At 46.3% G+C, this 21,226-nt stretch overlaps 1 long non-coding RNA gene across 2 annotated transcripts in view; it reads left to right on the top strand.

Moving 5' to 3' along the window:
- Positions 1-19,408, top strand: part of LOC147577372 (uncharacterized) — a 53,010-nt gene extending 33,602 nt beyond the window's left edge. Inside the window, exons 3-4 of one of the 2 annotated variants that reach the window (XR_015240217.1) lie at positions 14,271-14,820; positions 18,531-19,408. This is a non-coding gene — a long non-coding RNA (uncharacterized LOC147577372). Of the gene's footprint in view, positions 1-12,945; positions 14,821-18,530 lie in introns of those variants that run through there. The other variant, XR_015240216.1, reaches the window with a different exon arrangement.
- Positions 19,409-21,226: the final 1,818 nt, after the last annotated feature.

Here is a 21,226-nt window from a genome sequence, read left to right as displayed (position 1 = left end):
CCTCCCCAGTCCCACTGCCCAAGGACTCCTCACAATCTCATGCTACTTTTGCTGGAAGCCCCTGCATTAGCTCTGGGCCTTGCCCTAGCACAGTGGTTCTTAAGGTGTCTCCCAGGGACCAGCAGCAGCAGCAGCAGCACTTGGGAACTTGCTAGAAAAGCGAGGTCTCCGGTCCCAGCCCTGCTCATACTGTTCCCTCCCTTGGAAAGCATTTGTACCACTTGTAAGTATCTACATCTATTTCTCCTTCGAGAGCCCTCGTTTATGTTGACAGATTGCAAGATTTATCCTAGAGGAACATTTTGCCTTCCTTGACCTCTGTAGCATTACTTTCTTCCCTTCTCTCTCTCCCTCTTCTTTTCTTTTTCTTTTTCTGAGTTTTGCCTTTAACGCAGGACTTCTCTTTATCATGACTACATATTCAAATCCATTCAAGGAACCTCAAAAAATATGTATACGCAGGCCATACTCCAGAGCAATTAAAGTAGAACTTCAGGAGGAGGCTTATTATCATCTATTTTTAAAGTTCCCCAGATAATTTTAATGTGTACCTGAAATTAAGTTCCTTTCTCATAAAGCAACCGGAGGGAAAACCATGCTGGGAAGACATATGAATTTAAAGTTAAGAGCCCCAGGTTGACTCAGGTCAGGGCTCTGTCCCAACTGGCCATTTAACTTTGGGCGAGTCACTTCCCCTTTCTTGACTTGTGTTTCCCAAGCTACCAGATGAGGCACTGTTTTAGATCAGTGGCTCTCAAAGTTAGCGGATGTCTGGTTCCCACCCCTAGAGATTCCCCTTTAATCTTCTGGACCCTAATGTGCAGCCAGCGTTGAGATCCACTCTCATAGACTTTACCCAAGGACCCATAGAAACTGTGTCCAGTGGTTTACTTTGGGGAGAAAAGATGTCTGCCCTTTCAAAAACTTGGACTTCTCTGCCCTGGCTCCTATTCACCTTTCCTCCCCCTAAGGATGAACTCCCTTGCCTGGCTTCAGTGATGAAGGGCAGGGGAAATTTCCTTATCTGCTAGTAGGAGAGCCAGAGGTATTCCGAACCTACCACAGGCATCCTTGTTGGGGGTGTGGCTGTCTCAGCAGGAGGTGGATTAAGGACCCGATGAAAATCCTCACCAGAGGCCTGGCAGAGGGTCACTGAAGGGGTCCATTATGCAGCAACCCTGAGGCCCGACCTCATGCTTCTCAGCTCCAAAAAACTTGTCATACCAGCCACAGATGGGGAGACAGGTTTCCCTTCACGGTCAGGTCAGGGTTTTATTTAAAGGCAGGTTTAAGAAGAGAACTCCTAAGTAGCAGAAGACAGGCTGCACGACAGCAGTAGAGAGGGAGGCAGAATGACCCAGCAGTGAGAGGGTGGGGGTGGGGGCAGAGGAAACAGCCTGGTTAGGTAAGGGGTGGGGGCTGGAAGGGAAGCCAATGCTACATAAGCGCCTTTCTGAGGAAGGTGTTACTGATCCCTAGAGACACCCAGCAGCCATCTACAATGGGCCCCTCTGTTTATCTGCACATCAGGCTGTTCCTTTAGGAAGGGAACCAGACCAAGAGCAGGGTAGCCCAGAGGGGAGACCCTCCACCCCAGGGCCAGCAGAGTGGAGAAGATTAAGATAGAGAGATAGTCCCTGAAATCTTCTCCCCGTCCCCCGCCCCCCACGTGCAACGAACCCTTTTCTTAGTCTCTGCTATGTTCTTCTTGCACGCCTTTCTCTGAAACGATGGATTCCCTCTCCTGGAGACAGGCTGCTGCTGGAGGAGGGAGGGGCGGTGTTTTGCAGTGACAGACATTGCCGGCTTAGGGAGGCCCGGGTTGTTTTGCAGATGAGAAAACAGTGGTGGGGGTGCGGTGTCTGGCCCAGGCCAGACCAGGGAGCCAGGACAGAGGTCAGGCTGTCTGTCTGGAGCTTGGAGCACCAGACCATGCTTCCTGATGACTTTACAGTCTAAGCCATTGAGAAGAAAATACGCATGGAAAGGAGCTTTGTTTTGACTTCTAGGATGACTTTCCCTGTAGAGGGGATGAGGAAGTCACAGGGTAGAGGCTGTAACATGTCTGCACCCCACCGCCTTCCCCGTGAAGCATCTGGTAAAGGCTGGAGTGTGTGTGTGTGGGGGGGGGGGGGGGTGTAGTTCTCCAAGGTTAAGACTCCCCGGGGTTGTTCCAGGCAGATTGGAAATTTGGGCGCTTGAATGTTGGTCAGGTAAAGATTTCTGGTCCCAAGGAGGAAGAGAAGTCATAAAAGTCACCCATGCGAGGCTCATATGGTGGCTTTAGAGGCATTGGATTCCCTTTGCGAAGCCATTGTTTGGTTGCCTTTGAGGTAAATGGATCATAAGGTCCTTATCTCCTTTTCAAGGCATGGCTGGGGTGGGGATGGGAGGGGAGGGATTTCTGGGTGCTGCATTTGAGGTTCGGTGTGCCCCCCATACTGCATGCAAATGGGAAAAGACATGGAGGTATTTTTGGACCCTTAAATTGTAAAGTAGGCAGAGAATCCCACAGTTGGAAAGGAACTTAGGTCAATTTAGTATCCATCCACCTCAGATGGCCAGACTTACTGGTTTCCCAGATGAGGAGACTGAGACTGTGGGATGTGTGGTGACAGGTTCTCCAGGGAGCTGTTGGCAGAGTCAGGCTCAGAGCAAACTCTATAAGCTCAGCCCCAAGCACTCTCCTTGGTTTTGTGGATGCTTTCTGCCTCAGGACTCCCCTCGGTACCCTTTGTCCTGCTCTTAATATCCCTGCACTCTGGGAGGGCCATCCCTCCCAGCTCTGTGGTTTTTGGCAAATATCTTGACCACGTTGTCACTCAGTCCAACCCAGGTGGGAAGCCAGGCATGACCCAGACTCCTGGAAGACCAGCTGTGGCACCCAGTTGACCCTTCTCTGCCAAATCCACCACTGCTTTGGAAGAAGAACTGGTTGGGGAGAAAGGCTGAGGAGTGTTTACTTGGCTTAGCAACACCTGGAAAAAGGCTTGGCCAATGCAAACCACCCCCTCCCCAAAACCTAGAAAGAATGTAAAGAGGACATGTTCTAAATGATGAGCCTTGACAAGATCTTCCTAGCTTCCTTCCCATTCTAATCTACAGGATTTCTTTTGGAAAAAACAAACAGGAGGAAAAAGTTGAAATGAGGCCACATGGTGGCTACCCCAAAGAGAGGACAGGCCAAGACAACTACCAACTACATCATTTATGGCTGCCCACGGAAAGTCACTGAGGGACCCACAGATTAAAATGCTCTTTTAGAGAATTTACAAACTGGGAGACCCCTCGGGTCTATCCCACCCGCAAAAGGGGACAGCCTAGGTTCAGAGAAGGGAGGGATGTTGTCCAAAGTCAAACAGCAGGGTGATCACGGCAGGGTCAAGAGAAACCCCAGGTCTTTCCTGCCTGTCTAGAGCTCAGCTCTATCACATGGGCTGTTTGTACAGGTGAAGACCAAGGCCACATCTCTGTGTTGCTCAAGCAGCCACTCATGGCAGCCTGCCAGACAAAAGCATGGGCCAGACTCCTGGCCTGACACTGGCCTAATAACAAACTTCTTTGTTTATTTGATGGATCACACTACCTCTTGAGCTCCTGTGGGGAGGTTAGAGGAAGGCGTACTTCCTGAGATATGGGTGCAATTCCAAGACTCTCCAAAAGCCGCCTGAAGGGAAGTGAGCAAGGAGAAGAGAACGTTCGTATGGTCAGCTCTGCCACCCGAGGCTCCCTCTAGCATTCCGGAGACACCCCCTTTCAACAATGGAGGTCAGGCACCTGGTGAGTGATCTCCGACAGGGTGCCCAGGAACTGCCAGGTGCCCCAGGATGGGATTCATGCTGGGGGCGGGGCCTAAATGTGTAGAGGTGATGGGGAAATTCTACGGGAGGGAGGGGGGACAGCATGGGGCTGATTCTAGGGAGACAGGCCTCAGCTGTGGAGGAGAAGGGTGCAGGTGCAAGAAGGTAGGCAGGTAGGGATTCTCCTGGCCCCACCCACCATCTAACTAATGTTGTCATCCATGGAGCTTGGAGGTTAATACAGGCCTAGTCGAAACTAGTCAGTTGGAGAAAGACAAGTATCATATGACTTCACTCATATGAGGATTTTACGATACAAAACAGATGAACATAAGGGAAGGGAAGCAAAAATAATATAAAAATAAGGAGGGGGACAAAACGTAAGAGACTCTTAAATACGGAGAACAAACAGAGGGTTACTGGAAGGGCTGTGGTGGGGGGGTGGGCTAAATGGGTAAGGGGCACTAAGGAATCTACTCCTGAAATCATTGTTGCACTAGATACTAACTAATTTGGATGTAAATTTAAAAAAAATAAATAAATTATATATTAAAAAAAAGAGAATACAGGCTTAGCAATCAGACAAAAGGTCCTGACTCAACCTTTCTCTAGCTGCACATGCATGGGCAACTTACAGCTCGTTAGAGCCTTAGTTTCCTCATTATTAGGATGTGGATTAGAACACCTACCTCTCAGGTCCTTGTGAGAATTCAGTACAGCAGCACGTGTCAAATGTTTACCAGGGTCTGGCATTCAATATACCATTGTTGTTGTTGTTGTTGTTGTTGTTGTTGTTGTTGTTATGTTTTTCTTTTAGGGATTCTTTCCAGACCCCATGAAGCTGCTTGTTACAGGACAGGAGTCTTTCTTTTGGCAACTAGGAAGAGATACAATAGAGGGAAAACAATGTCTGTAGTGCTTTTTCGTGGGCCATCACCTGTCTGTGTTGCTTTTCACTTCAGCTAGAGTATGGAGCTGTAAGGTGAGGAGGCCTTATAGGTGGCCTGTGGCTACATGATCTCTTACAAATGCTTCCAAGGCACGAAGAGAGGCTGCCTCCTTGTTAGGACATGGGCTGGAGGTGAGGTCCCTCTGTTCCCTGATCTCGCCCAGGCCACCTTTACCGAAAAGCCCCTCTCACACATTTTGTTCGGGTTCCTCACAGTTGGTCTCACAGGGTGGGAAGGGGTTCAGACAGTAAAGTCGGGTCTGGCTCAGGCCTCACCTACCACTTGCCTCTGGGAGCTGCCAGGCTGGGCACTCCCCAGCGGAAGCCCGGCACCTCTGTGGCCTCCCTCTGTCTGAGGGCGTGGGTTTGCTCCTCCCAGAGGTGTCTGTTCACAGAGGCCTGAGGGCCTTCCCTCAGCCTTTGGGCTGCATTACACCCAAGGGCTCTGTCTGCCACAAGGATTAGGAAAATGCTGCACTTTCACGCAGCCCTAAGGAGGGGCCGGGAATCTTCCACACATCTGGAGGCGGCTTGGGAACCAGAGCAAGGATTTGGGCAAGATTTCCTCAGGTCAAGGTGCAGCTCTCTGCCTCCCTCCCTTCACACAGATTGTAGCTTCACCTCAAAATAAACTTTGAGCAAATATTTAAAGAAGAATTATAGGGGAGAGAGCAAATTATTAATCTTCCTGGGGCAGTCACAAGTCTTGGTATGAACATGACTTCATACGGCTCCTTAAAACAAACTGGCAGAGCTGGCTTGCAGTCAAGGAAATTTTGCTTTCTTCTTCCTGGTCATCAGCCAGACTACATTTCCCAGCCTCCCTTGCAGCCAAGTATGGTCATGTGACTGACGTCTAGCCAATGGAATGTGAGCAGGAACGATGAGTGCCACTTAGGTCCTGCCCATCAAAACACTACAGGAGCCCTCCTGCATGTTCTTTTCCCCTTTGGGCCAAATGAGGATAATGCTCAGGTCCCCTTGAGTGCCCCGTATTATAATGGTGGTGTCCATCCAGCCTGGATTTCTGCAGACTCAAGTGGAGGAGGGTCACTGGATTGACTCATTCATCAGCTCAAAACTGATACATGAACAAGAAACAAACTCCTATTGTATTTGAACCCTTATGGAATTTGAAGTCTATTTGCTAGAGCAAATAGGAGTTATACTAACTCCTATAGGAACAAACGCTTGAGCTAGAGGGACATCCACTAGTCCTTGCAATCTATAAACCTATACAGTCTCTTTTCATTATTTGTGGTAATTATGTTCTAAAAAGTTGCCGTGAATACTGAATTAGCAAATACTGAGCCACTGCTCCTAGGAGAAATTCAGGGTTAGCTTTCTGTGAGCCACTGGTCACAACATTTTGATCAATACATAATCTTGTTTTATGTGTTTCTGTTTAAAGCTTATTTAAATGTATTAGTTAAAATATTTAAAAATATTCAAAATAAAAAAATATTATTTAAATATAAAGATTATTTAAATATATTATTGATTGATTAACAATGAACTCATGGCCAACAGCACTATAACTCATGCCTGGTGAAACCTCTCCAACATTTTGCATATTGTTTGCTCCACAAGGTACATCACAGCCTTCTTTCATGAAGGAACACTAGACAGCACATCAACACTATCCTTAGGGTTCATTTTAAACAGTGAAATTACTGAAGAAGAAAAAAAAGGCACAAAAATGCAAAAACAAAAAAAACCCCAAAAAACCAACCCCCCCCCCCCACAAAAACCCACACCCTGGCACTAAAATAGATTGTGAAAAGGGCACTTTACAGTAGGAGAGCTGAAACAAGAAGGCCCAGAATGGACTGAAGCTGGAAACGTGTGTCAAGGGACTCAGATTTTTCATCCATCTGCAAGTGTCCACAAATGACTGCCAGAGCACCACAAGTACTGACTCGGGGGTTAAAAATAGGTGAATCCACAAAGGACAAGGATATACTATTCCCAGATACCAGCAGAGTCTTCTTCTGATCTGGTATCTTGATGAGCAGGTCCTGGCTGGTGGTAGACGACGAGGTCGACAGTGGGAAGTTTCGGGCTGATGCTGGCAGTGTCTGTGGTGCCGTGTGGAGAGACCATGTGTGTGGCTCCCAAAGACCCTGTGGGTCGGTACCTGCTGCCCCCACTTGCAACCGCTAGTGCAAGAATGCCTTTGGGCTGAAGATGGCACCGGGGTCTGGCCATCAGGCCCCGCCATTTAAAAGGGATGGTGGGATCTACTCCAAGCATCTACTTTCTCTCTCTTGGTGGCTGATTTGAAGACAGGACCAAACCATGGGGCCATTTTTGGTTGCATGGAAACACTGTTTTTCTGACGTTGAGTCTCTGTATAGGTGGTTCTCTCTGTGTGGAGCTCCACATTCTTCGTCTTCTCTTTCTTCTCCCCCCTCACACTGGCTGCCTAATGTGTATCCCCCCCATCAGATCATGATCACTTCTGCCAAGTGTGGATTCCAAGTTGGGATTAGGTGGCCCAAGTCTATGCCTCTCAGAACACTCTACTTCCTCCACATTAGTATTCATTATGTGATGTATTTTTCTCTTTCCTTGACTTGACTGTAAACTCCCTGAGGGTAGGAAACTCATATATTGTATCCCAAATCAAACTGCCTTAAATAATGAAGATTCGTATTGGCTCTTGGAGATAAACATTCTAGAGGGTAGGCCTCAACATTGCTTTAATTCAGTGGCTCAGGGATATAACCAAGAGCCCAGTTCCTTTTGCTTTCTCTTTGTGCCTTCATCCTAAAACGGGCTCCTCTTTTGGTTACACAGTGTCTGTTACGAGCCCCCAGGATACCTGCTTTCTTGTCCATCCACAGAGAAAGAAAGGAAGCGCGGACTGTTTCTCCTCGAACCATCAGACAAAGTCCTGGGCTTTTGTCTGATTGGATGATCCAAAGTCAGACGCCCACTCCTGAACTGTGGCAAGAGGAAGACGATTACCAGGAGACGAGTGGAGTTGTACAAGACTGAATGTCTGTTACCAAGTGGGGGAAGGGTCGAGTGGGTGTTGGGGAGGTCCACCATACCGCTCAGGAGAGTAAGGACTGGTGGCAGGAAGGCCCCCGGGGACAGCAAGTCCTAGATGAGTTGGGATCCTGGACAAATTATTAGAGAAGAGCCTCAGACTCACATGGACAAGAAGGGAACCATTTCCTTCTTACCGAAGTAGGGGAATTGGCAACATGGCAGGTACTACTTTTAGAATGCAGGCCCATTAGGACATAAGAGAGAATGTAGCGATTGATCGAGAGGAAGATAGCATTGAGAGTTGGGGAGAGACCAGACCATGCGGAACCTTGAAGTCCATTAAAAAAAAAAAAAAAATTTAAATTCAAGTTAGTTAACGTATAGGGTAATAATGGTTTCAGGAGCAGAATTTAGTGATTCGTCACTCACATATAATACCCGGTGCTCATCCCAACAAGTGCCCTCTGTTTAGCCCATCCTTCCACCCACCTCCCCTCCAGCAACCCTCTGTTTGTTCTCCATAGTTAAGAGTCTCTTATGGTTTGTCTCCCTCTCTGTTTTTATCTTATTTTAAAGTGTGAGAGATGGAGCAAGGGCAGACCATGTTTCCCCAGCTTCCCCAGGGAGGATCACGAGACTCAGAGAGAGAGCCAGGCACACCACAGTGGAGAAGCTTCCCCCTTTGCACTGAGTTACAGGAATATTGCTCATCTACCAGAGACCTTTCTTGGTGGCAACTGAAAATAAAATAGGGCAGCTGGCCCAAATGTGTCTCCAGAACGACTGTCCGGACCTTTGCTTCTCTAAGAGAAGCAATTGTTTAAGACCACGCCCCTCCAACTGGGGTACACACTCTCATTTTGGGGTGATGATCCAGAGAAATATATTAATCCAAAGAATAGACCTGGTACATCTTCATGGGATATAAATTCACTGAGTGGTAAGAAATTTGAAATGTTTTTAGAGTAAAACAAAAGACATATCATAAAATAGTAGGATACAAATCCTGCATGACTTTCTAAGCTTAACCACAGGGCTTTAGGGAAAGTTTGGGCTTGAATGTAAGTGGGAGGGAGGTTGGGGGTAAGTGTACAAAACTTTACGCAGGACCTTGGCAGCAAGCATCTGAGAGTATGCTTTCATTTTCCTCTTGTATTTGAAATACTTCAGGGAGAAATGAGAGGCTGTGGCTTCAAATGGCAGGCCATTAATGCCTGTCTTCAGGGCTGGGCGCTAACACCACTGTTATGAAACCATCATACCATGGAGCCAGGTGAGGGGGCAAGGCCCCCACCTCTCCCCACTGTATTATAGCAGGAGCCTTCAGGGACTTTGGTCAGGCAATGCCCCTTGGATTTATCCAAGACAAAAGAATATGCAATAGAGTGAAATCTGTGCTTGAACTAGTTATCTTAAAGTGAGGTAGGTGCCAGAATACGTCGGATCTCATATGCGATGCCATTTGAACTCCTGGCTGTGACCCAAGGAAAAAGCAGGCGTGGGGATTGGGCACGGCCACCTCATAAACATTCTGCCTGCCATTCGCCTCAGTGCAGTAAAGGTTATGTTTGTTTGAGGTCATTACCTTTGTCTTTTCTTTCTCTCTCTTTTCTTGTTCATAAATCTCAGTTCTTGGCATGCTATTTCCCCTCTCCCAGTACTCTCACTGCTCTCTGCATTTCTTCTGGACAATGGGTGCTAAACCTTTAATCTTCGCGATTTTTCTCTGAGTGCCCACTCAGGTGGGGGGAGGGGAAGTGTCTATTTGGTTACTCAATGAGTTTTTGTCCCTGAGGGCTAGAAGGAGGTGAAAGGATTTGGGAGTTTTTTTTCTTTTTTATGAAGAACTTTCTCTGTTCCTCCTTGGGTAGTTCTTGAATGATCAAGTCCTGGGGCGATTAACCTCTTGATGTCTGTGAGTGTTTGAAATTTCCTGTGTGTGCCTCGGCAACAGACTTCCCTGGAATGTGTTCTTGAAATTCTGCAGGGTGGCCTCGCTCCCACAAAGTGGGACCTGTTCTACACGGGCCCCAGAGAGGAAGGAAATGTCAGACAGGTGGAGTTATGAGAATTACATGGAGGAAACAGTCAAAATGTCACTTTATAACTAATTCAAGTGTAATAGAAATGTAATAATGTACAGTGACCCATTTTGCATTTACATACCATCTTTCATCTGACTGTGGAAAATATTAATCTCTTCAGTGCAACGGTCTGGTTTATGCGAGGAGTCCCGTCTGTGTTTTGTTTTGTTTTGTTTTGTTTTTTTTCCTCCTCCCCCAGGCAAAGAAAGAGTAACTGACTTATTCACGTTCGCACAATAGCTCTTCAGATTTGAGAGAAGTTGGTGTTGGTGTTATTTTCAGGCCCTGGGGACAGGAGAGGGGATTGGAAAACAAAGATGGCTTTTCTCTGGCCAAATGGTCACCCTGTGAAATCCCTTCCTGATGGGCGAGCTCTTTCAGGTGAGCACAACCAATGCAGTCAAAAAATATGAAAACAAAACAAAACAAGACCAGTATGGCCTATACTTTCCACAGGTTTCTGTGAAAGGTGAGGGTGTGGCATGGCCCTTTGCCTCTGGGATCTCTGACCGGTGGTTCAGGAATTTGTCTGGTTCATCTCGCGAATGCTGTTGAACACTTGGCAGGACGTATTTCAGGGGTCTAAGGCAGGTGTTTGAAAGTAATGGTGTCAGAGTTGGGGGATAACATGAAAACTTCAGCAACATCCAGGAAGACGGGGTGGGGCGTATTTTATTTGGTGATCCAATCTGTCTTCTCCTCAGTCCCAATGAAACTGTGGCTGGAGGATAAGTTAAACGCTTCTGGAAGCTAAATTTAGATCACTTATGAATCTCACTTGATGAGATTTGTGGAGATCATTTGATTTGTCTATGTGCTTGTTTATTTTTCCGTATCATCTATTTCCATGAGAGAGTTTAGGGATATTATAACAAGTCTTTGAAGATCAATAACAAAGGGCAAGGGGAAGGGATATGCATCAAGTCACACACTAGCATAGTGTTTATGATGGGGGTAGTAGCTTTAACTCTGACGCAAAAGGCACAGGGAGACAGAAGGGAAACACAGCAAGTTGTGTGATGTGCTTTATCCGGTAGAAAGACATGGCAGTCGTTCAGATGAGAAGACCTCTATCTAGCACTGTATTGATTTCTGAAATAAATTTATGTCAAAAATCTGTACCCAAGGCATTTTGAAAAACATGATGACTATATTTTTAGCTGCTTTTTTGCAAGAGCTGCAGCAGTGTGTGTATGTGTGTGGGGGCAATTGTGACCTTTCCTCAGCCGCTCCCAGGAATTCCTTTCTGTGCCCTCTCTCCCTTTGAGGACAGGGGGGCTTAGGGTGGCTGGATGCAGGCTAGCGTCTCCACTGCAGTTTTGGGGAGCATGCACTAAAAGCTGGCTTCCGGCCAACTCAACAGAAGAGCCAGACTTTCGGAGGACAGAGTAATAGAGCCCCTCTGCATTGCTTCCTGGCGTCCAGGCACAGGTCCTGGTGGACAGTCCCTTTGGGGCTCAGCAGTGGATGAACGACGCCACTCTTCCTTCCAGCATCGCCATGCTTGGGACAAAACTCCTAGAAGACAGTCCGGGTGGCACCGCGTGGGTCATGTGGCACCTCCTTAGTAGACCGCTTCAAGGATTCCGTCAGCCTCGGCAGAACTGTATGCAAGGTGGGAAGAGGACAGACCCCTCTGGGAAACTGGACGCCTGTCAGGGGAAGGGCTTCCTTCCTGCAGGGCACTGTCACTGCACCCCTCATGGGCTCTGCCGAGGGAAATCTGATTCAAAAATAAAGATGTTTGTTACTGTTTTCCATGATCTGAGCTCATCCCCCCAGGGTTCTCACGCTGAACGGATCAATCTGAAGGCTAAGAAGAGTATGAATTTTCTATCACCAAGAAAGGGGCCTGCTGAGCAATTTCCTAGGCCTGCCACACCCCATGGCCACAATCTGGGTGGCTTCAAACAACAGGGATCTATTCTTTCCCAGTTCTGGAGGCCAGAAGAAGTCTGAGCGCAAGGTGTTGGCAGGGCCCGCTCCCTCTGAAGGCTCTGGAGGAGAATCCTTCCCTGCCTTTTGCAGCTCCTGGGGGTGGCCGCCGGCCTCCTCCATTCTCGCCTCTGTGTCATTCCTCGTCTTCTTTCCTATGTGTCTCTCCTCACACGGTGTTTTCCTCTCTGGGTCTCCTCTTCTTCGAAGACATCAGTAGTTGGATTGAGGGCCCGCTCTAATCCAGTGTGACTTCATGGTCTGAAGGTTTGTGTCCCCCCAGACGCATAGGTTGAAATCGTCACCCAAATGCGATGGTGTCGGGAAGTGGGGCCTTTGGGAGGTGATTCGGTCAGGACGATGGAGCCCCAGGTAGGGGATTAGTGCCCTTGGTAAACAGAGACCCCAGAGAGCTCCTTCGCCCCCTCCTTCGCCCCCTCCTTTGCCCCTCCTACCAGCCTAGGAGGGGCCCCAGCCCCAGCCTAACGGGCACTGGCTACGAACCGGGAAAGGGCTCTTAACCTGGCCATACCCTCACTTCCGACCTCCAGGGCCGAGACAGAAACTTCCATGGTTTAGAAGCCGCCCCGTCTGTGGAATTTTTGTTATAGCAGCCCCAACAGACTGAGACAGAAAACCAGTATGACCTCCTCTTCCCTTACATTTTAATTACATCTTCACGGTTCCTATTTCTAACTAAGGTCATATTCACAGATTTCAGATGGACGTGCGTTTAGGGGAAGGGATATACGATTCAACCCAGGACAGGCAGAGGGTGAAGTAGACTCCCCCGGTTGGTTGATGAAGTCAACTTTATTTCTTTATGTATTTATGTATTTAATTTTTTTCAATGTTTATTTTTGAGAGAGACAGAGACAGAGCATGAGCGGGCGGAGGGGCAGAGAGCGAGGGAGACACAGAATCCGAAGCAGGCTCCAGGCTCTGAGCTGTCAGTACAGAGCCCGACGTGGGGCTTGAACTCGAGAACCGTGAGATCATGACCTGAGCTGAAGTCTGACATTCAACCGACTGAGTCACCCAGGTGCCCCTATTTATTTATTTATTTATTTATTTATTTATTTAAAGTTTATTTCTTTATTTTGAGAGAGAGACAGAGCACGTAAGTGGGGGAGGGGCAGACGGGGAGAGAGAGAGAGAGAGAGAGAGAGAAAATCCCAAGTAGGCTCCACACTGCTGGCACAGAGCCTAATATGGGGCTCAAATCCACGAACCGTGAGATCATGACCTGAGCCGAAGTCAAGAGCTGGACACTTAACCGACTGACCCACCGAGGCGCCCCTGATGAAGTCAACTTTAGATACAAAAACAAATGGGTTTAACCTGGAATTCATTGAGAGGGAAGCTTCCCATAGTGGAATTTAATGGACACTTTTGTTTTCTGACTAAACCCCTTTTAAAAGTGCTTGGACTCTGTAACTAGGAAAAAGAGGTATTATACATTTCTGGGACTGGTTTGTGAAAACTTAGTTTTTAGGGAGTCTCACATTAAGTAGGCTTAAGTTGCTTTGCCGTGAGAGAAAATAATTTTCTTTTTCTTATGTGGATGAGTTTGTGGTTTGAAACAGGGGCATTCCTAGACCTTAATGTTTCCGTTTATCTCAGCGTGTTGTCCCCTTGGCTTTAGGCCTACTTACGTCTCTGTTCTACCCCTCTCACCTTTCTCTCCCCAAATTTAGAACTGACAATCCCTTGAGTTACGTGGAGGGAAGAAAACAACGGTTCAGGTCTCTCAGGGAGATTCAGAAAGAGAACAGAAACTCAGAGACATGAAGCATTCTGTCCCTCTTGGCTTGTATGCACACTCGGAACTAAGTCACAGAGATGTCGTTCCCATGGTGACCCAACGGCACGGCCACAGAGAGTTTGCTGGGTGTCAACTCAGCTGTTTTTTCCTAATCTCCTATAACACAGCAGTCATATAGAGAAATGCAATTGGGCTTGACTTTAACATGGCTTTTTATTTTTCCTGACGCAGGTCTGGCTGGCAGGATTGGGGGTGGAGTTTTGAGCGGCGAGGCTGGAATGGTGGACAAGGGCCAGTTGACCAGGGTCACTGAAAGCCTTGCTAAAAGTAGACTTCATCCGGGAAGTCTCCCTTTCTCAAATTCTGCTGTCAGACCACCTACATGAGAATCCCTTGTGGGTACTCGTTAAAAATGTAAATTCCTGGGCTCCACCCAGACCTTTTAAACCAGAGTCCAGGGAGTGGCTCAGAAGTTTGCATTTTTTGCAAGCACCCCAGGGGATTCTTGTGCAAACTGAAGTTTGAGAGCTATTGCTGTAGGTCATTTGGAGCCTGGCAGGCAGGAAGCAGACGTGGGGTTCAGCAAGAGTACTTTGATACCGTAGGAAGTGACTGCAGCTAGGTGGCTGGTTCATAATCCGGACTTTTATGAAACACCTGCATCCTATGCTTCCTTGTGCCGTGCACTGTTTGAGATGATTTAGAAACAGCAACTCATTTAATTCTCCTAACAACCCCAGGATCGAGTTCTGTTATTATCTCCACGTTCTGGAGGAGGAAACTGAGGCACAGACACTGGCCCGAGATCAGACAGTGGTGTGAGCACCCGTCCTCAACTACTAGGCTCTGCTGAGATGGAAGGGCGTGGCCACCTATTGGACAAGCGCCTCGAGGAAGGAGAAATCAAGGACAACCAAGAGGATGATGGGAACGTTACCCTGAACCTGAATGTGCAGATGTGCTGGTTTCTACATTCTTCTGCTGCTAACTCCCCCCTTATTAGTTGTGAGGTCTTTTTTTTTTTTTAATTTTTTTTTTTTAACGTTTATTTATTTTTGAGACAGAGAGACAGAGCATGAATGGGGGAGGGTCAGAGAGAGGGAGACACAGAATCTGAAACAGGCTCCAAGCTCCGAGTTGTCAGCACAGAGCCGGACGCGGGGCTTGAACTCACGGACCGCGAGATCGTGACCTGAGCCGAAGTCGGCCGCCCAACCGACTGAGCCACCCAGGCGCCCCTGTGAGGTCTTTAAAGGCGGGTATCCTGACATCACCCACGGCTTCCAAAAGGTAAGTAGCCCATGTCAGCTTGCACAGGCACCAGACTCAAGACAAGGAAGTCAAGATCTTAGAATCATCTCTGTCAATAACTTGCTGTGTGGTAGAGTTAGTAAACATCAGTTTCTTGATCAGAGAAGTGAAAGCATACATACATGTTGCTTCCTCCTGTGAAATGAGCAAGGCTTCAGGGTTGCACAGCTCTAGAGGGTGCCATTCAGTACCCTCTGGGGTATCATTCTGGGGATACCCAAGTAGGAGCTGCAATTATTATTATTATTATTATTAATTATTATTATTGTTATCATCTATAAATTTCTTCCAGCTTGAACATTGGGTGTCTGAAAACACTTGAATGATTCTTGCCCCCATGCCCTGCCCGAGAAATAAAGAAAGTGGGTTTGAACTTGAAGACCAAAAATAGTCTATAGGCAATTTTCTCTCTGTAACTGGTTTGTTCCTCCCACCTAGTTACCTCTGTCGAATTCATTTGAATCCCTTGCTGGCAACTTCTTTCCTGGCAATGTCCACCTCCAGGTAAGTGAGGAAAGCACAGACCTGGACAGAGGCTGACTAGACTAGCACCTTCGCCAGCTGGCTGCCTTTGTCTCTATAGCTGAGCAAAGTCATCTGTGGACAAGACATTTTTCCAGCGAAGGCTGCTTTGCCTGATGGTATGCACTAGCTGCTGAGATGTCTGTACATTGTTGCAAGAAGCCTGGAGAAACAGAGATGGCTGTTCTCAAACGACTTCTATGGCTAATTTTAGAAAGAAATCTAGACTAAAGGAAATGCTGTCTGCTGTTCCTATGCAATATTCATCAGGTGAAGACCCTTTCCTCAGGACATTTCCTGAGGAAGTGTGATCTCACACTTGAATTTAGAAATGGTGTCTTCTGAGGAATTTCAAGAAATTCGGTATCTTTTCATTCATTCGTTCATTCATTCAACCAACTTTTATTTGGTGTTTATCGACCCCACATTCCAGGCATAGATTACATATCAATGACCTTGTGTACTATTTATGTACATTTGAGGTCAGAAGACCCGTTTTTAAATCCTCCCACTAACTTTGCCAACTCTGTGAGCCTCAGTTTTCTATTCTCACAGGGACCTTGTTGGAGTCGAATGATTTCATATGCATTATGAATGTCATATGTCAATGGGAGGTGCCAACGTTAGGGATATGAGGAGTGTGTTGCTAGGGCAAGCCTTAACTGTGTAGGTAACGATGGAATTCTGATTAAGAATGCACTTAGGTGGGGGCGCCTGAGTGGCTCAGTTGGGTAAGCATCTGACTCCTGATTTTGGCTCAAGGCATGATCCCAGGGTCGTGGGATCGAGCCCTGTGCCGGGCTCAGCGCTGAGCATGGAGCTTGCCTAAGATTCTGTCTCTCTCCCTCTGCCCCTCCTCTCCTCCCCCCTCACCTCCCATCCTACCTCGCCCCGCCCAGCTAGTGCATAAGCTCTCTCTCTAAAATAAAAATATAGAAGAACACTCTTAGGTGACTTCTCTCAGGGGAACTAACAGGAGAGAAACAAGCTCTAGGCTACTTGCTTTATCTCTGGCATGAATTAAGCCTTTAAAACCCTTTAGGGAGTAGGGGATGCCCCGCTTTCCAAAGTCAGTAATCCTCCAAGGCTACTTGACTTCCAGAGTTTTTCACCAACCATTCACTGATCCCTGTTTTCCTGTTCAATGCGTCTTCATAGTACACCTGCTAGTGTGCAGGAAATATCCTCCTTCCCACCTCCATGGCGATGGACTCCTGGAAAAGGCAGCCTGCATGGAAAGAGAGGCAAGGGCAGGTAACAAAATGGTTCTTATTGGGTCTATTTGATTCCTACTAGGCAGGGGCTTGGATGATTTGACCAAAATTCTACCCAGGTGGTGGAGAAGAGAAGGCTGAGTTGAGCACCCTGTCTTGGTTCTATTTACCAAGTCAGAGCCAACTGATGAGAGGAGGGTGTGTGTCCCTTTCTGGCTGCTCTGCTCCTGAGTCATGTCCTTGGTAAGCCCACAGCCTTTGAATCTGGAAAGGTACCATGTGATGGGGCTGCATTCACAAGTCTGTAAGTGTCTCTAGGAGTTCCAGAAAGCACTGACCGCTCTCGAGAACCTTAAGAAAATGTCTTTAATTTCAAACCCCTCCTCTTCATTCATTACATCCTCAGACTTCCTTTTGGAGCCTAAGACAGGGCAGTGTCCTGGGCCATCGTGGACTTGACCACTCTTCAGATCTGCGCTGTCTAGTATGACAGCCACATGTGGGTAATGAGCACTAGAAATGTGGCTAGGCACCATGGACATTTGCTGTAAGTGTAAGGTAGTCACCAGAGCCTGAAGACCGAAGACCCAAGGAGGAGTGCCAGTGATATCATGAGCGAGTTTTCAATATTGATTACATAGTGAAATGATAATAGTTTTTATTTATTTATTTATTTATTTATTTATTTATTTATTTATTAAAACCCCAAACATTTATCTTGTGACCAGTCGTTGAACTCCTGCAGATGAACTGGATGCAGCAACAGCCGCCCTCTTGGGTTTAGGTATCGTTCCTTCGCAGAATCCGTGCCTGAATCTACGGTACACAATTTTTAGGCGTCTCATTTGACTGGTCCCCGTGGTATTTCATCTTTTAGCCTTGGCGCTCCAGTTATACTTTCAATCACACTTCTTATTTCGCTTATTTTAAAAACACTGACATTTACTAATTATTTGGATTTTAGCATCCTAACTTGAAAAGTACTCTCTCTGTTATGGGCTGAATTATGTCCCTTCAACGTGGCCTCAGAATGTGACTGACTGTGTACGCAGACCAGGCCTTTGAAGAGATGGTTAAGTTAAAATGAGGCTTTTAAGCTGGGTCTTAATCCAATCTGGCTGGTGTCCTTAGCAGATGAGGAAAGCTGGACATAGAAAGAGGCATGAGGGATACCCAGGCACAAAGGAAAAAACTATGCGAGGACACAGCAAGAAGGCAGATGTCTGCAAGCCAAGAAGAAAGCCTCAGGAGAAACCATCCCTGTGAACGCCTTGATCTTGGACTTCTAGGCCCCCGAAGTGTGAGAAAATTAATTTCTGTTGTTTAAGCCGCCTGGTCTGTGGTATGTTTTCGTGGCGGCCCTTGGAAATGTATACGCTAACCTTTTTCTTGGTAGAGCTGGAGAAAGCCTAGTGACAAGAGAAAACAATTTCTCCAAGGCCAGAAATCTGCTTCCTGCAACAATCTGTTGGGGCCTCAAAGAGAGCTGGGAACACTTCTCTCTCTTATTGCTTCTGTCTGAGATCAGCGTCTGCTCTCCAGTCCCCATGCCCATATTGTGTGCTTCTCTGTCTCCTCTTCTACTAACAGTCCTCTTTGTTCCTTGACAGATGATGAAGATTTAAGGAGCACTAGCGTCAGAAAACTGGCGTTTTGAAGAGAACTGGCTGACCTCAAGGTTTTATATCTAGGTCTGTGGAAACACACAAACCCTTTTTCTTCTAAAGTTCTTTCAAGACATTAATCTGAAGGAAAGATAAAGCCAGATGTATTAAAATAGTCACAGGATTCTGAACATGTTTATTGGTAGAAAGAATTTAGTGTTCTAGAAAATTTTATATCTATTGGACAGTAGGGGTAACCAAAAGATTCGAAGGGAGGATGCCAGGCCATATGACTTCTAGAGTTTTCTGCTAACTCTAAGATCAACAGGTCTGTAACTTTCTGTCCTAGGGTTTCATCTACTCTGGATGGGAGCAGTCTTAGGGATGGAGAGAGGACCGTTCAGACCAGGTGCATCTTGGAGCTGGTGAACGTCAGTGGAAGCTTCATCTTCACAGACATCTGCCTTCTAGAAAACAGAGTTGTGGTCAATCGCTTTGCCAATGAGTCAAGAAACTGTTTTCTTAACCAGGTCAGTAGAATAGCATAAAAGGCCTTAAGTCACATCAAGTCTCCTTAGAGATGATTTTTGAACTTGCAGAACATGCGTCTATAAATTGGCTTGGACACAGATTTCACTGAAGGGAGAAAAAGTACAAAAGACTATGACAGACCCAAGGATTATTGTCTTGGCTTCTCTAGAACAGCTGTCTGGCAAATGTTACACCACGTCTGAGATTATTTTAGAAACTTTGTCTTGGAGAAGAACACGTAGGGAGAATACCAGACGGATTTGCTCCTTTTTTTCCCCCTCCCCATCACAGAATAAGAATTTCAAGGACATTTGTACTTTCAATGAGATCATCCTGGTGATGGTCTTATTTTTTGAAACTTAAATCATGTCACATCTAGTAAATTTATAGCCAAGTGTGGTTACAGCAGTGAGTTGATCCCAATATAGCTATTTAGGTCTCCCTCCTCCTTTTCCTTTTCTTTATTATCACGATAAATAGAATATTCTAAAGATATTTTGTTTCACCAAGTATCAGTTGAAGCATTCTAAATGAAAAATGTATTTAGTGGTGAGATGATCAATGATACCTACTTTCTTCAGGGCCACCTGACTGGCTCTGTCAGTAGAGCATGGAACTCTTGACCTTGGGATTGTAAGTTCGAGCCCCATGTTGGGTGTAGAGATGACTTAAAAATAAAATCTTAAAAACAAGCGATATCTACTTTCTTCAGTTTCCTTTCAGTCCTTATTTTCTGCCCAAATGTCGGATTTTCTGGGCTCAGTGAAACGGATTATGCCGGGGTGGGGGGAGGGGGAGAGAGAGAGAGAGAGAGAGAACAAACAAGAGGTGTGTGCAGTGGAATAAAAAGACAATGATGAGAGCATAATAAAACTCAGTGTAGGCTTTGGGAGGGGGATCTATGCCTGTCGGGGAGAGTGAGAGAATGGCCTACTGTGAGCCCTCACCACATTCTTGTTCACATCAGAATTCCAAGTGAAGGAGCCATCTGTCAACATGTATCATTTTCATCAAGGTAGTGTCAGAACTATGAACACTAGACTCGGACCGTTACCGAAAATGCCACCTTAGCGGTTCTAACGATGACGTTGGAGTGCGTGTATGTATGCGTATTGGTTACTTTATGCACTAATTACGGGGGGCTTTTGCAGCTAAACTGGAAACCCAACCATAATTCACAATATTTCCATGCTCTAAATAATAATTTAAAAAAGAACTTTTGGATCACAGCAGGGTTGTGAGTCAGGGACAGCCTATTCCACTTGGAGAGAAAGGAGGGTCTGCGCGGCTTCCTAGGGGACTCCCTGGCAATGTTCCGAACAGTCCCCAGGAGCATCATTTCTTCAAAAAAAGAAAAGCTGAAACAGCTAGAGATCTGAGTTAGACCCAGCACACAGAGGGCACTCTGGATGTTTGCAGGCTTTCGTCACCTTTCCGCAAAGGAAATGGGTATGTGCTAACTACACGCTGCCACTTATTGACAGCCTTCATTTTCTTCCTCTTCTGCCTTCTCCAGGTTATATTAAGCTTAATTATAGGTTCACTAGGTGTTGTAGATTTCCTAAAGTCTGCAAGAAAAATAGACTTTCCGACTGACCCAGACAATGCTGAGTGCATTAAGGAATGCACTGAGGAAGGAAGGAAGGAAGGAAGGAAGGAAGGAAGGAAGGAAGGGAAGGAGGGAGGGCGGGCAAGCCAATCGTCGGCAGACAAGACGACATACACACTGTAAAATGTTTCTTTGGAAATTCGTCACTCAGGAGTAATGGCAGTAGAACGCACAGGAGAATCCAGCACAGGAAGGTGCATTGTTCTGTGCGGTGGTAAGTCGGTGTTGCCTCTGTTCCTCTTACACTGTGATGATAGCACATTCATTTCTGGCGCCCCCGCCCACCCCCTTGAAGAAAATCAGCATTCGTGTTACAAAATTAGATTCTGGTTTCTTAAAAAACATTTATTGAAGTGTTCATTTTACATGGGAACCATGTCAATACCCTTTAGTGTTTTGTTTTTCAGAACTTTTTTCATTGAATGGGTCAGATTTAAAGGTCAAATGGAAGAGCCACTGCTAACTAAAGGTTGATGGCGAATGACATTCAGGCATCATCAGTTTAAACCAGCGAAGATACAGGACTCGTTTTCAGACATTCATTGAGCGCATGTCTTTTTAGCGCTGCACCAGTCTGCCTCAGCTGACAGGTTACTGCCCTGTCCTTGAGGGAGGCAGCCTATTTCTTGGAAACAGTGACAAAAATATGCTTAACATTCACTACTTTGACTTGTTTGTGTCTACATTTCTTCTTTAAAGTTTTTTATTTTTATTTTTTTATTTTTACTTTTTTTAAAGTTTTTTATTTTGAAATAATTTCATACTTACACAAAGATGGCAAAAATGAAACAAAGAACTTCTTTCCTGAGCCTGAATACTGTAATGTACAATTCCTACAAACAAGGAAATTCTCCTACATAACTGGAATGCAATCATCAAAATCAGGAAATTAACACTGATGCCTT

This window comes from Puma concolor, chromosome C2, assembly GCF_028749965.1.
Source record: "Puma concolor isolate L17-30 chromosome C2, mPumCon1.1.hap2, whole genome shotgun sequence".
Taxonomy (NCBI): domain Eukaryota; kingdom Metazoa; phylum Chordata; class Mammalia; order Carnivora; family Felidae; genus Puma; species Puma concolor.
The sequence above is the reverse complement of the archived record's forward strand: the minus strand, read 5'-3'. Positions and strand labels throughout refer to the sequence as shown.